The sequence below is a fragment of the Aegilops tauschii genome, chromosome 6 (genome assembly GCF_002575655.3).
Source record: "Aegilops tauschii subsp. strangulata cultivar AL8/78 chromosome 6, Aet v6.0, whole genome shotgun sequence".
In the NCBI taxonomy this organism is placed as follows: domain Eukaryota; kingdom Viridiplantae; phylum Streptophyta; class Magnoliopsida; order Poales; family Poaceae; genus Aegilops; species Aegilops tauschii.
Genome location: NC_053040.3, coordinates 31,916,991 through 31,936,456, shown reverse-complemented (window position 1 = coordinate 31,936,456; position 19,466 = coordinate 31,916,991).

Below are 19,466 nucleotides of genomic sequence, written 5' to 3'. Positions count from 1 at the left end.
AGGCCAATGGATCCTACGGCCAGTAGAAGGCCCATGGATCATACGACCCGCAGGAGGCCCATGGTTACAACAGTCCGTGTGTTGCCATGATTATTTTGGCCTAGTTTCCAAAAATAGGTTATTGTGGCCTAGAAAAACACAGAAAAAGAACTGCAGTGACTACAAGAAAACAACTAAACAAGACAATAAGGAAATAAATAAGCAAGCAATTAACGCTAGCCTATTACCGCTATTACACATATTACATCCACTGGGCATCAAAGTTCGCCACCAGTGCAAATATAGGGAACAAAGCAGCATATTACATACATTGGCCGTCAAAATTGGCCACCAGTGCAAATAAACACGGCAGCAAAACAAGAGCATAACTGAAACAACTTCGGAAGAGCTCAAGAAACATTATCCTGGGTATCCACCATGCTGGCAATAAGCTTAGCAAGCTTATTAGCTTTGTCCTGTTTGGCGCTAAAATCCTCCAACGCTTGCTGTTGCACCAGAAAGTATGCATCTGAATGCTCCAGGGACTTCCGCAGTCCTTCCGCTTCTTGTCGCAGCACAGCTGATCGATGTCTTTCAGCTTGTACTTGAGACTCAAGAAACTGAACTGATTCAGACAGTGAGTTTGAATAGATTGTGCAAGCGGTAGTGGCCAGTAACTCGAACACTAAACCAACACAGGACTTTGGGGTTGTCTCACTGTCTTCAAGATAGTCTTCCTTAGTTGTTTTATCAGCTTTGTTGGAGACCAACAAGGATGTGTCACTATCCTGAACCTTATCTGCATTACTTCCTTTATCGTTGCTTAATAAGGCACTCTTCCCCAATATTCTGTCATCATTCTAAAAGAAGAAACAAGCAGACACATAACACGTTTAGCATGTACTAGTATATGAAACTCATTTCGGTGAACCAGTTCATTAGTAAGGTGGACAGGATTAAACTACCAAGTCTTCTATTGCCAACTACTAGTACATAATAAAAGCATCAAACAAACATATATCTATGTCCTATGGTCACTGCATTGTCTTGCCAAATCAAAATAGAGACACGGTTCAAATCATATCAGTTCAAGACAAAGCAGCAGTGAAAGAATACAAAGTGTGGGAAAGTACACGACACAACAAGATTTCAGATGGGTACCATGGGTCTACATGTACAACAACACTATTGGCTCTGTTGTGATGCTAGTAATGTGCATGATATGAGAAGTCAACTGTATACACAATTGAAATTGAAATCAACAGAGCTATTGATAAGAGCAAACCTATTAAAGAAACATGCGTGAACATACCTGCTGTGCCATTGGAGTTTCGATTGGATCCTTCAATTTAAAAATAAGTTTATATGAGTAAATATAGTGGTACAAGAGCAAAGCAGTATGCATGATAGCAATCATAGTTAAAAAAGGCGCGCCTAAGCGAGCGCTTAACTGCGCCTAGGCTCTAGGCGTTGGCAAAACGCATTGCGCATAACTACGCTTAATCTGTGCATAACTGCGCATAAGCATGCGCTTTGGTCAGTAAAGCGCAAGGCGGTGGCAAAACGTACAATTAACGCCTAGAGCTTTTTTGAACTATAATAGCAATGGAATCTTAAATTAGAACAGTTGTTCTTCGGGTTTAGGCACTTGTTCTACATGAACAGAGTACAGTAAGACGCAAGAATATAGTACTTAAAAATAGAAAATGAGCTCATAGACCTTACCACATTCTTGGTTCGGGACCAGTACAGAACAAGGTGTTCCCAGTCATCGTCCAGTAAATGTGTCTCAGGAGAACGTAAGGGAATTTGATGAGTTTCTTTGCCGGTGAAATACGTTTTCTTCAGGTAATTCCGATACTGCCACCAAGCATTCTTGAAGATAGCAGAGGTATTAGCACAGGTTACCTCATCCTGAGTTTCCAAATCGGTCCTTCTCTATAGGCAAAAATGGGAAATTTTGTTGTATTATAACCATCATAGAGGTAGGATGTATGGGACAAAGCAAAGTAATTGCCATGAATAACATTACTTACACATAACTCCTGGACAAGCACCTGCAACTGGCATTTTCCTTCATCTTCAGTATAATATTTCCAAGATGGGAAGATACGCACATACGATTTAACAACATCAAATGCGATAGATGCTAAACTACGACTAGCTGGTTGTGCTTCCTCCACAGGAATAGGCGTACTAACTGGTGGAGTTGGGGTTCGCCGTGGTAGTACTAGCCCTTTGCTGGAGCTGCCTTACTAACTGCTCTTGTTTGGGAGCTCTTTGGTGGAGATGGTGCTGTGTCAACAGGAACTGGGTTACTATCTGCTGGGGTTGGGGTTAGATTGGGTGAAGCTGGTGCTTTGTCCATCACAGTAGGGGTACAATCTGCGAGAGTTTGGGTTATGTGTGGTAGGGCTAGTTCTCGTGCATGTACAACCGGGGTGCTATCTCCACCAAGAGGTAGCACTGTTTTATTTGAAGACCGTGTTTTTAGTCCGCTAGATACTGGCATCACCCGCTCCAATTCAAATGGCTGATAAACAGGAAACATAGTTGAATGTACAGACATTGTATGAGAGACAGATGCAATAGATAGTGTGGAAAAAAGAGGGCATGAAATAGTTGACATGTATATTGTTTAACTAAAACAGATAGCATGACATAATTTCACATATATGATGTCTATCTAAACTGGATAGCATAAGATAACATAATTCAAAGATATGATGAATAACTAAACAGGATCGCATGACATAATTCACCTACATGTTATCTAAGTAATCAGGATCGCATCATTTAATTCACATATGTGATTTATATGCTAAACAGAGGGCATTCGATATGATGTCTGAACTAAGAACATGGTGTTGAATATTGTGTATATGATGTCTAAACTATGCAATGCAAGACACCATATGCATGATATGAGCAGTATAACCATGCCAAGTTAGAGCATACACCTCGGTGGGGGAATAGGACTGGTCATCTGTCTCTGAATCCATCTTTGAGGAGCTATTGGGGCCCAACAAGAGATCTGCTTCGACGGGTAGCACTGTCTGCTCTGAAGGCCTTGTTTTCACTCCAGATTTTTCCATCTCCCACCCAAATGGCTGATTCACAGGAAGAGTAGTTTAATGTACAAACATTGTCGACAAATGGAAATGTAATGAAGAAAAGGATGGGCAAGATATCATTCAAATATATGATGTCTGGTTAAACATGATGTCATTGCACATTTCACATATATTATGGCTGGCTAAAAGACATGAGACTGCATAATTCCCATATATGATATAGAAACTAAACAGGTGGCATTACAGAACATGTCTAAACTAAGCAGATGACATATATGATGTCAAAAGTAGGCACTGCAAGGCAACATATGCATGATATGACTAACATCATCATGCCAAGGTAGAGCAAACACCTTGGGGGGTAAATAGGAGTGGTCAGCGGCGTCTGAATCCGCCTCAGAACGGATATCTTCCTCTAGATTACAAATTGAACCCACCAAGGAGCGATGTCTGCATGACATTGTATTGCCGCGCAAAACTCTTCTCTTTTTCTCTACATGTTCAGCATGACTGTGTACAATATCTGACATGCATACGAAAAAAAATATGGTGAGATTATGTAAGGAGAGCATGCAGAAATTTAGAGTGATGGTAACAACCAGTGGATGGATCCAAAAATAATGATAGCAGGCTAATGATTGCTTTAATTTAATAAAAAGACAGATGATGATTGCTTTACTATTTGTTTCCCACCCAAGATGAACAACATAGGCATACCCTAGGTGAACCAGATATTAGACAGAGATACTATTCATTACTTCCTCGATATGTGCCCCAGAACTAATTTAGAACTCAAGTTTGAACTTTAATTTGGACCTGACTTGGAGTCCAAGAGGTGAACAGGACGATAAAGTAGCAGGTAATTTTAAGCAATGCATAACATAAGAAGAAACAAAAGAGTGCGACCTCTCTTGTGGACCCGTGTACTCCTCAGGTTCATCTGCTGAGTCGATGATGGTGATGCCGTTGCGGTGGGTGCCGGCGGCAGGGAAGGAGATCTGAGGCGGCGAAAGATGGTCAGGAGTCGTGATGTCTGGTTTGGTGGATGTTTCTGTCAATGGAGCAGCTCAGGTGGGGTGGACGACGTCGCGGCAGGAGCAGGACAAACCACACAAAGTTCCCTTCGACACCTACCTGTAACTGAAGTAATTCTGTAAGGGCTCATTTGGCTTGCATGATTCTAAAAACGCAGGGATAGGAAAAACACCGGAATAGGATAGGAATGCACATGGTAAACAGAGCATTTGTAAACACAGGATTTCTGTCAACTTGGGTGTTTGGTTTACAGGAATTGGAAGAGCAGAGGAATGCAAAGAAACATGGCCAAAATAAAGTGAAACCATATGAAAGCATGTACAGTTAGAATGTTATTCTGCCACTAATGCACTTGGTCTTGTTTTCATGCATAGGATTTTCAAAAGTAGGTCCAGGTGGATGTTTTGCTTCATTCCTTTCAACAAAATGCATGAATAATTGAATAGTAGACTGCCATTGGAAAATTCCCTATTGCTATGTTTTTCCGTTGAACCAAAATAGCCCTAATGGATCGACATGAATGTATAGTAATAAGTGATGCAACAAGTGTACAACCTCTTTGCCGTAGTCGTGTCGACCTTAGCATCATTGGGTTGGTCGCTGAAGCAGTTGAGGCAGAGGTGGCTGTCGGAGGTGTGGAGGAATATATGAGGAATCTGTAGACGGCATCCAGGGCACTGCTCTGTTGTGATGGATCGTTTTGTCGTTGAAGCAGCTCCGGTGAGCCGTAAGACGTCAAGGCTGAAGCAGCACAAGACAGACATCGTCAATCTCAAGTGGGATTCTAATAGCATCTCCAATAGATGATGTAAAATAGATGTAAAATTTACATCACCAAAAACCACATGACTACAACAGATGAGGTAAAAACTGTTGACTCTAAACTTAACTGTCGAAACTAAAATTTACTGTGGAATCTGAATGTTACTGTCGAAACTGAACGCAGTGGTAGCAGAGAGGCACTTGCCATGTAGTTTAGGGAGGGCCTGCAGTTCATCTTCAACCTGCACCCCCTGAGCCGCCAGCCACCACCGGCCGAATCGCCGGCCCCAGCGCCGCCTCGCCGCCCCGAAACAACTCCCCACCGCCGGTCCACCACCGCCCCGGCTAGCCCTCTAGGCCCCCCGCCCCCACTCTGAACCCTAAGATAGATAGTGGGGTACCTCTCCGGCGAGCCCCCGTCCCCACTGCGGGTGGTTCTTCCTTAACTCCGGCGAGCCTCCCACCCCCTGAAAATCGACTGACCCAAAAGTCGATTCAGTCGACTGAAGTGTAGCTAAATCGGAGCAGAGCATCAGCACGAGCGAGGGGGAGAGCAGCAGCAATAGCGCGAGCGAGCGAGCGAGAGCTGGAGCAGCAGCAGCTGGGCAAGTGAGCGATCGAGCCAGAGCCGGAGCAGTAGCAGCAGGGCGAGCGAGTGAGCGAGAGCCGGAGCAGCAGCAGCAGCAGATCCGGCTGGTATGGCCGCCGCCGTCGAAGGGGCCTCGCACTGGGGGAGAGCCTCCATGGAGATGTCGCTGTCGGTGTCAAAACCGGCGGATCTCGGGTAGGGGGTCCCGAGCTGTACGTCTAAGGTCGATGGTAAAAGGAGACGGGGGACACAATGTTTACCCAGGTTCGGGCCCTCTCTATGGAGGTAATACCCTACTTCCTGCTAGATTGGTCTTGATGAATATGAGTATTACAAGAGTTGATCTACCATGAGATCGTAATGGCTAAAACCCTAGAAATCTAGCCTGTATGGTTGTCTCTGTTTCCGGACTAAGCCCTCCGGTTTATATAGACACCGGAGGGGACTAGGGTTGTACAAAGTCGGTTTCAGAGAAAGGAGTATTCATATGCGGTCACTAAGCTTGCCTTCCACGCCAAGGAGAGTCCTATCCGGACACAGGAGAAAGTCTTCGGTCTTGTATCTTCACAGCCCATCAGTCCGGCCCATGTCCAACAGGCCGGACGCCCAAGGACCCCTTAGTCCAGGACTCCCTCAGTAGCCCCTGAACCAGGCTTCAATGACGAGGTGTCCGGCGTGCAGATTGTCTTCGGCATTGCAATGGGGTTCTCCTTTCCGAATACTCCAAGATAGTCTTCGGACGCAACGTACGTGTCCAGATGTGCAACATAAGTACCACACACACAGCCGTAGAGAGTATAATATTTCACGAGTCCCACCCACTGACAACTTTTCGCAAGATGACATCATGCCTGCTCAGTCGTTATTTCGAACCGTTTTCGTCTGCCGTTCCGCGTTTCGAGATGCGGTTTCCATTGGCACGTCTTGTCAAAGCAGAGATCGTGTCCCCTTATTGTGGGATTCTCATCAATACGGGCGTGGGTAACCCAACCGTGCCGTTTACACAACCCTTGGGAACAGGCGAGTTTTAAGGCGAGTGGGGAGGCGTTCGATATTCACTGCCTTTATAAGGGGATAAGGATTCCCCTTCCTCACCCACGCCTTCTTTCTTCCTCTACCCTTCCATTCTCGAGCTCCAGCGCCCAAGTTTTCATCCTTTCCACTCCGAGCAAGCTCTCAACCATGTCCGGATCCGGAGGTCAAGGCAAGTGGATGGCCTCTTCCATCACGACGAAGGACATCGTCGAGCTTCGGGAGGCCGGGTATCTGGCGAAGGAGATCACCCACCAGCTTTCGGCCAAGGGACAAGTCGTCCCTACACCAAAACCCAATGAGAGGGTGGTGCTCCTCCCTCATTTCGTCCGTGGGCTAGGGTTTCCACTCCACCCTTTTGTCTGCGGGCTGATGTTCTATTACGGGCTAGATTTCCATGATGTAGCCCCGAACTCCTTCATCAACATCTCGGCATTCATTGTCGTGTGCGAGGCTTTCCTCCGCATCCAGCCCCACTTGGGACTATGGCTCAAAATTTTCAACGTGAAGCCAAAGGTGGTGGATGGCCAACACGCGGAGTGCGGAGGAGCCATGGTGAGCAAGATGCCCAACGTCACATGGCCCAAAGGCACATTTGTGGAGACGGTCAAGGAGTGGCAGAAGTTGTGGTTTTATATCACAGAGCCCCGTGGCTCCCGAATTCAAGTCCGGAGCTCCAATGCGGCTGACCTCCTGGATGGAGAAGGGCCCGAATTGGTCTTCGTCGGATGAGCTGATGGCGCTGCAAACGCGCATCCAAAGCATGGTGGATAAAAACATCAAGCTCGTCAACGTGATCCAGGTTATGCTGGTTCGCCAGATCCTCCCCTGCCAAAGCCGAACTTCCCTTCTATGGGGAAAGGCTCCCTCGCGGATAAAACCGCATGGGACGTCGACAGCAGTCCGGAGCACCCCCCCCCCCCGGGAACAAGCCCCTGGCCGCGTCGTAAGTATTGACAGACTCGTACTCGCCCGTGTATCCGACCTTTCCTCCTTATTATATTAACATGGTTAATCATGATATTGCAGTCCGGCCCATGACAGCTCCCAGCGATCCTCATCAAGAGGTTCGTTGGATTCAAAGGCGATGGCCAGTGAGTCACCGCCGGCTGCTCACTCTCCCAAGGCCAAGGGCGAGGCCGAGGTGCTGTCCCGAAGGACTTTCCCGGGCCAGGAAGAGTCTCAGGAGGCCGTCAGGGCAGTGCAAGAGGGCGAGACCTCGGCCGCCGGACATATGGGGGAGCAGTCCCCCATGGAGACTGGCAATGGGGGCCATTCTCAATTCGGTCCCTAGCTGAATACGTTGCCGGAGACCTATACAGCTCCGGAGTTCGGCCAGCAACCTCCTTCGAAAGAAGGGGTGTGCCTATTCCGCCGGTGACCTCTGTCCAACCAGGGGCACCGGACAATCTTCTGGAAGTGCTACGAGGCGCTTCCATCATGGAGGAACACCGTATCCTTATGGGTACGGTGATTGAGAAGGTTCAGTCCGTCAAGAGCGGACTGACCGAAGCCTGCAGCGGCCTGCTGACAGGTTTTGAGGTAAGCGACGCAAAGGAGAAAATCCCCATATAGACAGTAGCCCCTGAGACACTATCCGGTGTTCGGAAAGCAAGACCGGACAGAGGATCAATTCATTTTTACAGGAAACTAACTAAATTTGTCTTGTATGAATGAGCAGGTGTCGTTATTGGCCGCGACCTCACACGCTGCCGAAGTCTACGGACTAAATCAGAGACTGGAGCGGACCGAGGAGGAGCTCGGACAAGCGAGGAAGCAGCTGGAAGACCAGCAAGGTATGTAATGACTCGCTGTGTATTCGGAAAGAAGAAATGATATGCATTGACCATAGTGTGATAATATGTGCAGGAGCGACGACCGAGGTCGAGGCCCTTAAAAAGGCCTTGGCAGAAGCCGAGGAGAAAGCTTCCAAGGAGCAAGCCGCCCATAAGAAGCTCAAGGCCCAGGTCAATGAGGTCCAGCAAGAGCCCAGGACGCTGTGAAGAAATGCGAGGCCTTGGAGTGCGATGTTTCGGCTCGAGAGGCCGAACTTGCCAAGGCTCGCCAAAGCACCGAAGAGGCCCGGGTTGAGGCCCAGGGCGCTCTCCAGGAGATCCAGGAGGCCAAGAAGATCGCGGCGGGTAAGGCATTTAGTATGCAAAGCAAGTATGTGAAGAAGAAGTATGCCTTACTAACCCGGATTCGGAGTTCTCCAGGGGCGTTTGCGGACCTGCCGCGCAGTGTGTCAGACGCTGTGGAGTTCTTCCGAGCCGAAGAGGGGGGTTCAACGGAGAAGCTGTTCTGGTCGCAATACCTTGCGCCAGAACATCCAGTACCCTTCTCCGATCAGCTGAAACAGCTGGTCGAGCTGCATAGGGTGGCCGAACTGGCCATGAAGGATTTAATAATCCGGCTGTGGCCCGCCGAAGCTACACCCAGCAGCTACTTCGGCCTCGTGAAGCGGCTGGTGAAAGCCTGTCCTCGGCTGGAAGTCATCAAGCGATTGGTCTGCATCGAGGGAGCGCGGATGGCCTTCGCATGAGTCAAGGCGTGGTGGGCGAAGATGGACGCCAGGCTTGTGACCGAGGGGCCGCCCGAGGGCAAGAGCACCGCACACCCGAGCGGTATTTTGGGGACGTCCTGGAGGGGTCTCGCATTGTAGCAACGCAATGCGCGAAAGACATTATCTTTGAATGAATACATTCAAGTTGTCTCTGCCATGTATGACGAAACGAAGTTGTTATGTAATATAATTTATGTTATGTGTAAACAGTTTTACCTCCTGTGCGGCCGTTTTGTATGAAATCTGAGAGTTGGCTAGTCATCGGCTTCTGCCCCCACGTAGGTAGTACGGGGGTGTTCGAGATGGAATCTAAACACTCTTTATCCAATTGTTTGGTCCTTGAAGGAGGTGTTTAGCGCAATGAACCAGGCAATCAGACTATGCGGCTTTAGCACTCTCACTTAGCCATAGGAGTTTGACAAAAAGAATGTGGGCGCAGCCCCTAGTATCCGAACTACAATGCTGTAAACACCTAATCGGGTAAGTACCGATCCCTCGCGTAGTGCAGAAAAAATCTCCAACGATTTGAGACCTCCGAAGAGCTGACCGGCTCTCGACGCATCATGACAGTCAGTTTTTGGCTTTCTCTACTGAGGTGCTCCATCGGGTAAACCAGGGCACAATCGCAGTAGTTCTCCCTTTACTACCTTAGCCGATATAGCAGAACGTAAGATAGCAAGCACAGGAGCCGGGCAACCCAACTATTGACCAAAGACATGATTCGGAGCCAATGCATATAATGTTAAATTCAGGGTGCCGAACTACACTGTAAAACGTGTTCGGACTTTTGTTGCCATAGAGCGGGGCGCTATGAAGCCCCTGGCAAATTGAAACGTACCACAGTGTACGAGTGCTATCTGATAAGTTTAATAAAAGAAAGGGGAAACATAGAAGGAGTAAATGCAATAGGAAGGGGCCCTGAAAGTTGGGCCGCAAACTGTTTCCATTATAGTTTGATTAATACGTTAAAGCGCATTGATACAAATAGTGCGATAAGCAACAGGCTATTTAACATGCCATCACCAAGGGAGGGCTGTGTGTGGGCCCTGAAAACAGGTAGAGTGGTCGTTAAAGAGACCACCTAGAAATTCCCCTCTACGTCCAGGCTGACTGTCGTCTTGGTGTATTTGTCCTTCGAAAGGAACTGCGATCAAGCCATCAGGGAAGGCCTGTGGAAAAGGAACCTAAAAAGGAAAAAGGAAACAGTGAAAGTAAATGTGTCCGGGAGTGGTTGAGCCGTATTGTGGATCACAAGGTAGGTATGCCTCCGTCTGTGCCCATGGTATTTTGAGCGTGTAATTATGTACGCGCGGTACCAATGCCACCACTTGATCGGGACTGGGACGGAGGCCAAATTGCTAGTCAAGCTCCTGACGAGCCGAGATGTCCTGCTGCAGAGTAGTCCGGACCCTCTTCACGGTGTCCGGGCATTCGGCAGCCGAATTAAGTTTCTGCTTGAGAAGGCCGCTCTGTACTTCTGCTGCTAAGGCAGTGGTGTGCTCTTTTGTACGGAGGGAGCGTTCCGTGTTTCCATTGACTGTTATGACGCCGCGTGGACCGGGCATATTGAGCTTGAGGTAAGCATAATGAGGGACCGCATTGAATCGAGCAAACGCGGTTCGTCCGAGCAGTGCGTGGTAGCCACTGCGAAAAGGGACGATATTGAAGATTAATTCTTCGGTTCGGAAGTTGTCCGGAGATCCGAAGACAACCTCTAGCGTAATTGAGCCCATACAACGGGCCTCTACACCTGGTATGACTCCTTTAAAGGTAGTCTTTGTGGGCTTGATCCGTGATGGGTTAATGCCCATTTTGCGCACTGTATCCTGATAGAGCAGGTTCAGGCTGCTGAAGCCGTCCATAAGGACTCGCGTCAGGTGGAGTCCATGGATTATTGGGTCAAGGACCAATGCGGCTGAACCGCCATGACGGATACTGGTCGGATGATCCCGTCGATCAAAAGTGATTGGGCATGACGACCATGGATTAAATTTTGGGGCGACTGGCTCTATCGCATAGACGTCCCTGAGCGCACGCTTGTGCTCCCTCTTGGGGTTGTGTGTAGCATATATCATGTTCACCGTTTTGACTTGGGGGGGGACTTCTTTTGTCCCCCTGTGTTCGGCTGCCGGGGCTCCTCGTCATCGTCCTTGCTTTGAGATCCCTTTTCTTTGTTCTCGGCTAACTTGCCGGCCTGTTTAAAAACCCAACAATCTCTGTTGGTATGATTGGTTGGTTTGTTTGGGGTGCCATGGATCTGGCACGGACAGTCGAGTATGCAGTCCAGGCTGGATGGTCCCTAATTGTTTCTTTTATATGGCTTCTTCCGCTGACCGGACTTGGAGCCACTGAATCCGGCGTTGACTGTCGTGTCATCGGTGTTGTCGCCATTGCTTCGGCGTTTGTGTCTGCTGCGTCAAAGCTTGCCATTGCTATTTTTGACCTCGGGGGTGCCCGTTTCACTTTCTGTGTTTTTGCTACGGGCCAGCCAGCTATCCTCACCCGCACAAAAGTGGGTCATAAGTGCCGTGAGGGCTGCCATGGACTTCGGCTTTTCCTGGCCGAGGTGGCGGGTGAGCCATTCGTCACGGATGCTATGTTTAAAGGCCGCTAGGGCTTTGGCATCCCGACAGTCGACGATGTGGTTCTTTTTAGTTAGGAACCTAGTCCAGAATTTCCTGGCTGACTCTCCAGGCTGTTGGACTATGTGACTTAAATCATCGGCGTCTGGTGGCCGGACATATGTGCCTTGGAAGTTGTCGAGGAAGGCTTCTTCCAAGTCCTCCCAGCTGCCAATAGAATTTTCAGGAAGACTGTTTAACCAGTGCCGAGCTGGCCCTTTGAGTTTTAGTGGGAGGTATTTGATGGCGTGAAGATCATCTCCGCGGGCCATATGGATGTGGAGAATAAAATCCTCGATCCATACCGCGGGATCGGTTGTTCCATCGTATTATTCGATGTTCACGGGTTTAAACCCTTCTGGGAATTCATGATCCATTACTTCGTCAGTGAAGCAGAGAGGGTGTGCGGCGCCTCTATATCGGGCCGCATCACGACGTAGCTCCGATGGAGTCCGTCTGCGGTTTTCGGCCCGGGCACGACTAGGTTTGTCACGTCCGAATAGGTAGCCGTCGTTGCGTGTCAACGCACGTCCTCGCGATCCATAGATCGACCTTTTGTGTCCTGCTCTACTATCCAGGTCCTGCCGGAGGTCATATGTGTAATCCCGAGCTGTTTTGTCCCTGCCTTTACGGCGAGGTAAGGCGGTCTGGTTTTCGGCTTGAGTTGTCGCTTTATCCCGACCGCGTGGTGGTTGGTCAGACGCATTGCGCAATGATGGTACGGGCTCAGACGCCTCGTCATCGAACTGAGGTAGTAATTTGCGCGTCGGGTAACTTTTGGCTGGGCGTTTAAGGCCGTATTCTTCGGCTGCCAGGACATCAGTCCATCTGTCCTTGAGCAGATCTTGATCAGCTTGAAGCTGTTGCTGCTTCTTTTTCAGGCTCCTTGCAGTGGCTATTAGCTGACGCCTAAAGCGTTCTTGCTCGAGAGGTTCCTCAGGCACGATGAAATCCTCGTTGCCAAGGCTCACCTCATCCTTGGAGGGTGGAAGATAAGTGCTGCCCTCCGAGTCGTCGTCTATGGCCTGTTCGTCAGGGCTGACTTGCCCATCTTCCCGTCCTGTTCGGCTGTTTGTTCGTCGGGATTTTCCCTATCTTAGGCACCGTCCGGAGTGTAATCATCTCCTGTGCAGGTGTTGCTGTCCTTGCTGCGGCGGGATTTAGAGCGGCGCCGCTGACGCCGGCGCTTTGGTTGTGTCTTGGGAGGCTCATCCTCGACTGGCTTTTCCTTGTCCTCGCCGCTATTCTCTTTGGGTGTATCCACCATGTACACGTCGTACGACGAAGTGGCCGTCCAGCGCCCGGTAAACAGCGGGTTTTGGCCATGTTCTTCATCTGCATCGTCGTCCATACCGTCGATGTCTTCGGAGCCGTAATCGAGCGTGTCGGTTAGATCCTCGACAGTGGCTATGTAGTGGGTGGCGGCTGGGAAGCGAAATTCCCCGTCATCATTCTCCAGTTCGAACCGTATATAGTTCAGCTGTGAGTCCCCCGCTAAGGACAAATTTCTTAACGAGTTTAACACATCGCTTAAAGGCGAGTGCCGGAAGACATCTGCGGCGCTGAATTCGAAGATCGATAACTGATCAAGCTCAGTGCCCGCGGACGCACATGGTTCAGAACTTATAGCCGGAGACGAGTCCGGAGTTCCAATGACACAGACATTACATGAGGTTAAGTCTGTGTGCGGCTCCAATGCCACGGAATCTGTGGCTTCCGTGGTGGGGTTGAGCTTCCCGTCCTCGGATGGCGCGGTCTGCTCTAGATCTAAGGCCGGAGCGGTTACAGGTGCAATTTCCTGAGTATGGTTCGATGACAGATTTGAATCATGTTCATCGTAGGGACAGGGAGCGGCTGCCGTGGTCTCGAATCCGTCAAAGATCAAGTCTCTACGGATGTCCACGGCATAGTTCAAGCTCCCAAATCTGACCTGATGGCCAGGGGCGTAGCTGTCGATCTGCTCCAGATGGTCAAGCGAGTTGGCCGGCAGTGCGAAGCCGCCGAACACGAAGATCTGTCCAGCGAGGAAGGTTTCCCCTTGGACAGCATCGTTGTGGACGATTGAAGGGGCCATCGAACCCTTTGGGGACGACACAGTGGAACTCTCAATGAAAGCACCAATGTCGGTGTCAAAACCGGCGGATCTCGGGTAGGGGGTCCCGAACTGTGCGTCTAAGGTCGATGGTAACAGGAGACGGGGGACACAATGTTTACCTAGGTTCGGGCCCTCTCTATGGAGGTAATACCCTACTTCCTGCTTGATTGATCTTGATGAATATGAGTATTACAAGAGTTGATCTACCACGAGATCGTAATGGCTAAAACCCTAGAAATCTAAGTTGTATGGTTGTCTCTGTTTCCAGACTAAGCCCTCCGGTTTATATAGACACCGGAGGGGACTAGGGTCATACAAAGTCGGTTTCAGAGAAAGGAATCTTCATATGCAGTCGCCAAGCTTGCCTTCCACGCCAAGGAGAGTCCTATCCGGACACGGGAGAAAGTCTTCTGTCTTGTATCTTCACAACCCATCAGTCTGGCCCATGTCCAACAGGCCGGACGCCCGAGGACCCCTTAGTCCAGGACTCCCTCAGTCGCCCGCGGCGCCGGCTTCAAGGTAGCCGCTCCATGGGGGTGCGGGATGGAGCACCATCAGCGCCGGGAGGTCGAGTTAAGGAGAAGGTGCGATGCGATGAGTGTACAACCTCTTTGGTGGCGCCGAGTAGGCCTCGGCTTCGTCTGAGGAGTCGGTGAGGATGCTGCGGTTCCGGTGGAGCAAGTTAAGGCGGCGCTGTGGGGATGGAGCAGCCGCGATAGACGAGGCGATCAGCTCCTTGGAGGTGGAGGACGGGGCGGCTGAACCGGCGGGACGACGAGATGGACGGCGGATCCTCATCCGGGGAGGTGGACGAGGGACGTCGAGCTGTTGCGGTGGACGACGTCATCGGGGAAGAGGCTCCGGCTGGGCAACGGTGAGGTGGCAGACGGAGGAGGGTGGGGTTTCGTGGCTGGAGCGGAGAGGTTATGGCGGCCTGGGATTTCAAATGGCAAAAAGGAGGCGATGGGAGGGGGTGAACCATGACTTAGGGACACGCTTGTCCAAAATGTAGGTTGTGTTACAAAAGTACCCCCCACCGATTTGAACTAGCGGCCCTTTCGGCTCAGGGTTATAAGGGGGATTTCACGTGTCGGGATTTGGCAGCTGGAGGGAGTTTTCACGCGCGTTGTAATTTCGGGATAGCAAGGCGCAGGTTGTGAAGGCGCCAGTTCTGGAAGCACGATATCTGAATTTTTGGGATATAACAAGGCGCGCGTTGAATTTTAGGGACAAGCCTAACGTGTAATATTGTACTTGTACGTACCAAATCAATTCGCACTTCCCTCAACCAAAAATAAAATGAAAAAAATAAAACAATTCACACCACACAAAGAGAGAGTCTTGCCCCGTTTTACTATAAAAATGCTATTCAAAGCTACTCCCTCCTTCCATCTATATAGGGCCTAATGCGTTTTTCGATGCTAACATTGACCAAATATTAGAGCAATAATATATGACATGCAACTTACATAAAGCACACCGTTAAATTCGTCTGTGAAAGGTTCTTTCAATGATATAATTTTCACATTGTGCATGTCATGTACTATTAATCTTGTCAATAGTCAAAGGCGGTCTTAAAAACGCATTACGCCCTATATAGATGGAAGGAGGGAGTATGAATCCATGTTATGTCCAATTAATTTTTTTTCGCTTGCTGTATAATGCATGTAACCTACTCATACCAACATTTTAGTGCATTCCAAATGTCTATACTACCGCTGCAATTCGAACCGAATTTGAATTCGTTTCTCTATTTCAATAAGAATCTACAATCATGATTGTTGCCAACTTCAACCATCATTCGTGTATTACCTTAATAACACACCACATGATTACTATAGAGATAGATATGAACTATGTGTACTACATGAACTCGAATTCTATTTTTTGAATACACTTGATGTTGATTCCAAATAATAGTACATTTGATGTACTAACTATATATTCATAATCTAAACCATGTTCCATACGTACACCATGTTTATCACACATAGTATAGTGCCCCGCCCCCTACATTATGACAAGTATTTAGACCTGAGCTGCAAAAGCCACACATTAGCCCAAATTATAATCAATGTTCTATATATTATACGTAGTACTAGCAAGATGTCCATGCGTTCCACAGAACATCAACATGATCAAGGGGAGGCCTAATTTGCAAATATGGAGAGGGGTGTGGGTATCTTTTTTCAAAATTTCCATTGTTTCCTTCCTATCCGTCAGATATAAATCGGACGGCCTATATTGCAGGATGGCAGGCACACCATGATCAACAACTCTGTTTTTTATAAGAGTAGAGATAAAATATATTATATGTAGTATAACATGTTCATAGCCACACCATGTGTATCACCGTTATATATATTCACACATGCGTCGGTTTAAAACACTATGATAAATTCTTCAAATATCCAAATTTACTTTTTATAATGAAGTATGATCTCTATTCGTCTTTTACACCCACACAATCCTCTTATCTTTGTAGCTAGCGCTAACTTTCTCTCGTGGATGCACACGCCCGCATCCCTCTCACCCTCCCTCAGCATTCTCTAGCTCAATCGCGCAAATCCGTCTTTTCACTTTAGGTCGTTCACCCACGGTGTGTGTAGCCCCCCAGCTCCTTCTTTACAGCACACATCGATCGATATGCCTCTCTAGCCAGGTGTGCCTAGCACAAACACAAGCTTCCCCTCTTCTCTTATCACCATCCATGCCTCACTCCCACCACTCTTTTCATCGATCTCGTACTCATACACTCCTTCCCCCTCGATATAGTATGACTCTTGCACCACCTCCTAGATGCATCCCTCTCTCTCTATCCTTCTCCCCGTGCCTCATTTGCTTCTAACATACACATGCATGTATATCGATCAATCTCCCAACATGTACCTAGGTCGACTTTAACTATTCCCCCCCCATCGATCGACGTACCTCACAAGTTATGTCTCTCCTTTCTCTGACAAAGGAAGATTGATCTTCCTATGTAGTTACGTCTGCTGACCACAGCCATATCGCCCCCCTCATCATTCGTGCATGCCTCCTGACCCGTCTCTCACATGCACGTGCGCAGACAGGCAGCCATCCCCTCTCTTATTGATATTGCAGGCGTGTCCTCCGTTTGTCTAGCAAGCCTATCCCACCATTTGTTAGAAGCAACTCCACTACCACCCCCTCCAACACTCTAGCTCTGTCTCTCTCCCAACCTTATTCCTCTCCTACACATATGCATGGATGCCGATCGATCTCCCTTAATACATGAGGTAGGCCTCTCTCCTCCTCCACACATATACCAGCCATTGTACCTCAATAGTTAATTAGGCATCCCTCCCCCCCCCCCACCACACACCGATAGTCGAGCGTTGTAGGTAGGTATCCATGCCACAGAGACAAACTGCACCTGTCCCCTCTCACGTTCCAGTAGGCCAGCCACTCTATATCTTTGACGTGGGCACACACAAATTCGATGGCACTCTTTATCGATTGCGCGCGCGCACACACACACACATCATCCCTATCTTTGATTCTATGGACACATCAAGCCGATGATACCTCCACTCTCTTCTCGTGGATCGCCCCTCTATATATATGATATATCCAGGACTCTATTTCACACACATTGCATATGTTACATTTTTTGATTGACCCCCCCCCCCAAAAAACTCTCACGAACCCACACACTATATCTCTCTACGTTTGTATCTCTCTCACACAACCCCACGTAGGTGGTGTATGTATACAAGAAGAGAATAGGTGCACCGTGCACGTACACATGCTTCGTACCCAGCCACACCCGCGCGGGTACACGGTGGAGCTCATTTATGTACGAAATGGCAGCCCACGTGCTAATTTGAACGCGTGTAGCAGTTGTTTACCTACGGAGGTCCTGTACCACGCGTGCACGAAACAAAGTTCGACTTGATGAGTTGGCGCGTTGTTTTTAAATAAAGTTATATCGCTCAATGGCACGTACACAGAATATAAAACGATTTTTATGGAGAAAAAGGTAGTCCGCTCAACTATATACAATGGAGCCTGCCTGCCTGGGTTGTCTCTCTTCAGAGTATCTCACACAAGGCTGCGGTGGCCTCTCTCTCTCTCTCACCGTTGGTCACTGATCCGGCCGCATCCCGTCCGCTGGTGGAAAGGGAGGATGTGCATCATTTCTTCGTTTGACGGCGCCGAGGCAGCACGTCCCGATCTGTGGTACACATCGTTCTCTCTGACCAAGCTTCGGCGCGGTAGGGCCTACGCCACCTGCTCGCTGCCGCAGTATGGGCAGATTCCGCCCGCCGCCGCTCACCTAGTTACATCCCGACGACCTCCAGGTATCCCCTCCGGCCTTGCTCCACTGCCCGTCTTCCCACGTCGCTGCATGTGGATCTTCCATAGTTCTTTGCCCAAAACGTAGCTCATCCGGCGTACTTTCCATCTTGCAATCTCGTCCTCACACCGTTTTAGACAAACACAACCGTGTTGTTATCTTCCCTTAGGACAAGGAATATGCTTCTTTTTTGTCGTCGCATGTGTCATCAACTGTTATTGGCCAGTAATTGTTTCCTTTCTACCTCTTTTTTGCAAACAGGGCTATCCATTTCACCTCGTTGCTATTGCGACCTTTTGGTGAACTGCACAAAACACTTTTTTCTTAAGAGTGTTTTGTGCTGTTGTACTAAAATGTCACACGGGCAACGTCTCTACATTTCAGTGCGACTGGACAAAGGGAGATTGGTTTTGCTCTATCCTCCTCATCCAACTCCGAGCCTAATCTTCTCCAACTAGTTAGTCTTAAGAGAGACTGCAAAGGTGATCGGCTTCTATTTGTGTGTTTATTGTTTCATCAGCAGTTCTCTATTATCATAATTACATTTAATATCTTTGGAACAGGGACGCTCAGCTCTATTTTAGTGGAACTGCACAAAATGATCGAAATGTTGCATGCTCCAGACAGCTACTTTTTCCCTACATGCCTTGTTGATTTAGACAGAGCTGGGGGACGTTGCTGCCAATGAAAGCATGGATCAATTTTCATTTAACACCTTCTCACAACTTTGTCTTCAGTTGTGATGTAAATATTAGCTCTGATCTACTAATAATTAAGATGCATTAGCAAGGATGTTAGTTTTTTACTGTTTCCGAAAGAGCATCGATGACAAGACACACGAAACAAAAGCTGAAAGCTCACACCATTGTACAATTTCATGTCACTGGAAAATTATTTGTATAGTATGTCAGAAGCCTCTTCAGCATCCGGGTCCATGTGCCATGCACAAAATTATACTCCTTCGTTCCAAAATATTTGTCTTTTTACAAATTTCAAATGGGCATATTTTAGAGTGTAGATTCACTCATTTTGCTTCGTATGTGTACTCCCTCCGTTCCTAAATATTTGTCTTTCTAGAGATTTCAACAAGTGACTACATACGGAGCAAAATGAGTGAATCTACACTCTAAAATATGTCTATATACATCCGTATGTAGTAGTCCATTTGAATCTCTAAAAAGACAAATATTTGAGTAGTCACTCATTGAAATCTCTAGAAAGACAAATACTCCGGAGTATATTTAAGAACCGAGAGGGTAGTGCACAGCCGCATGGGAGACTCAGCCCAGTCATTGCGCCGCATTAATAGTGAGTAATGAGCAGTCAAATCATAAGCCCCACCTTTCCCACTATAAGTTGCTCGGAAGAAGCAACCATCAATACGCTCTTCTTTGA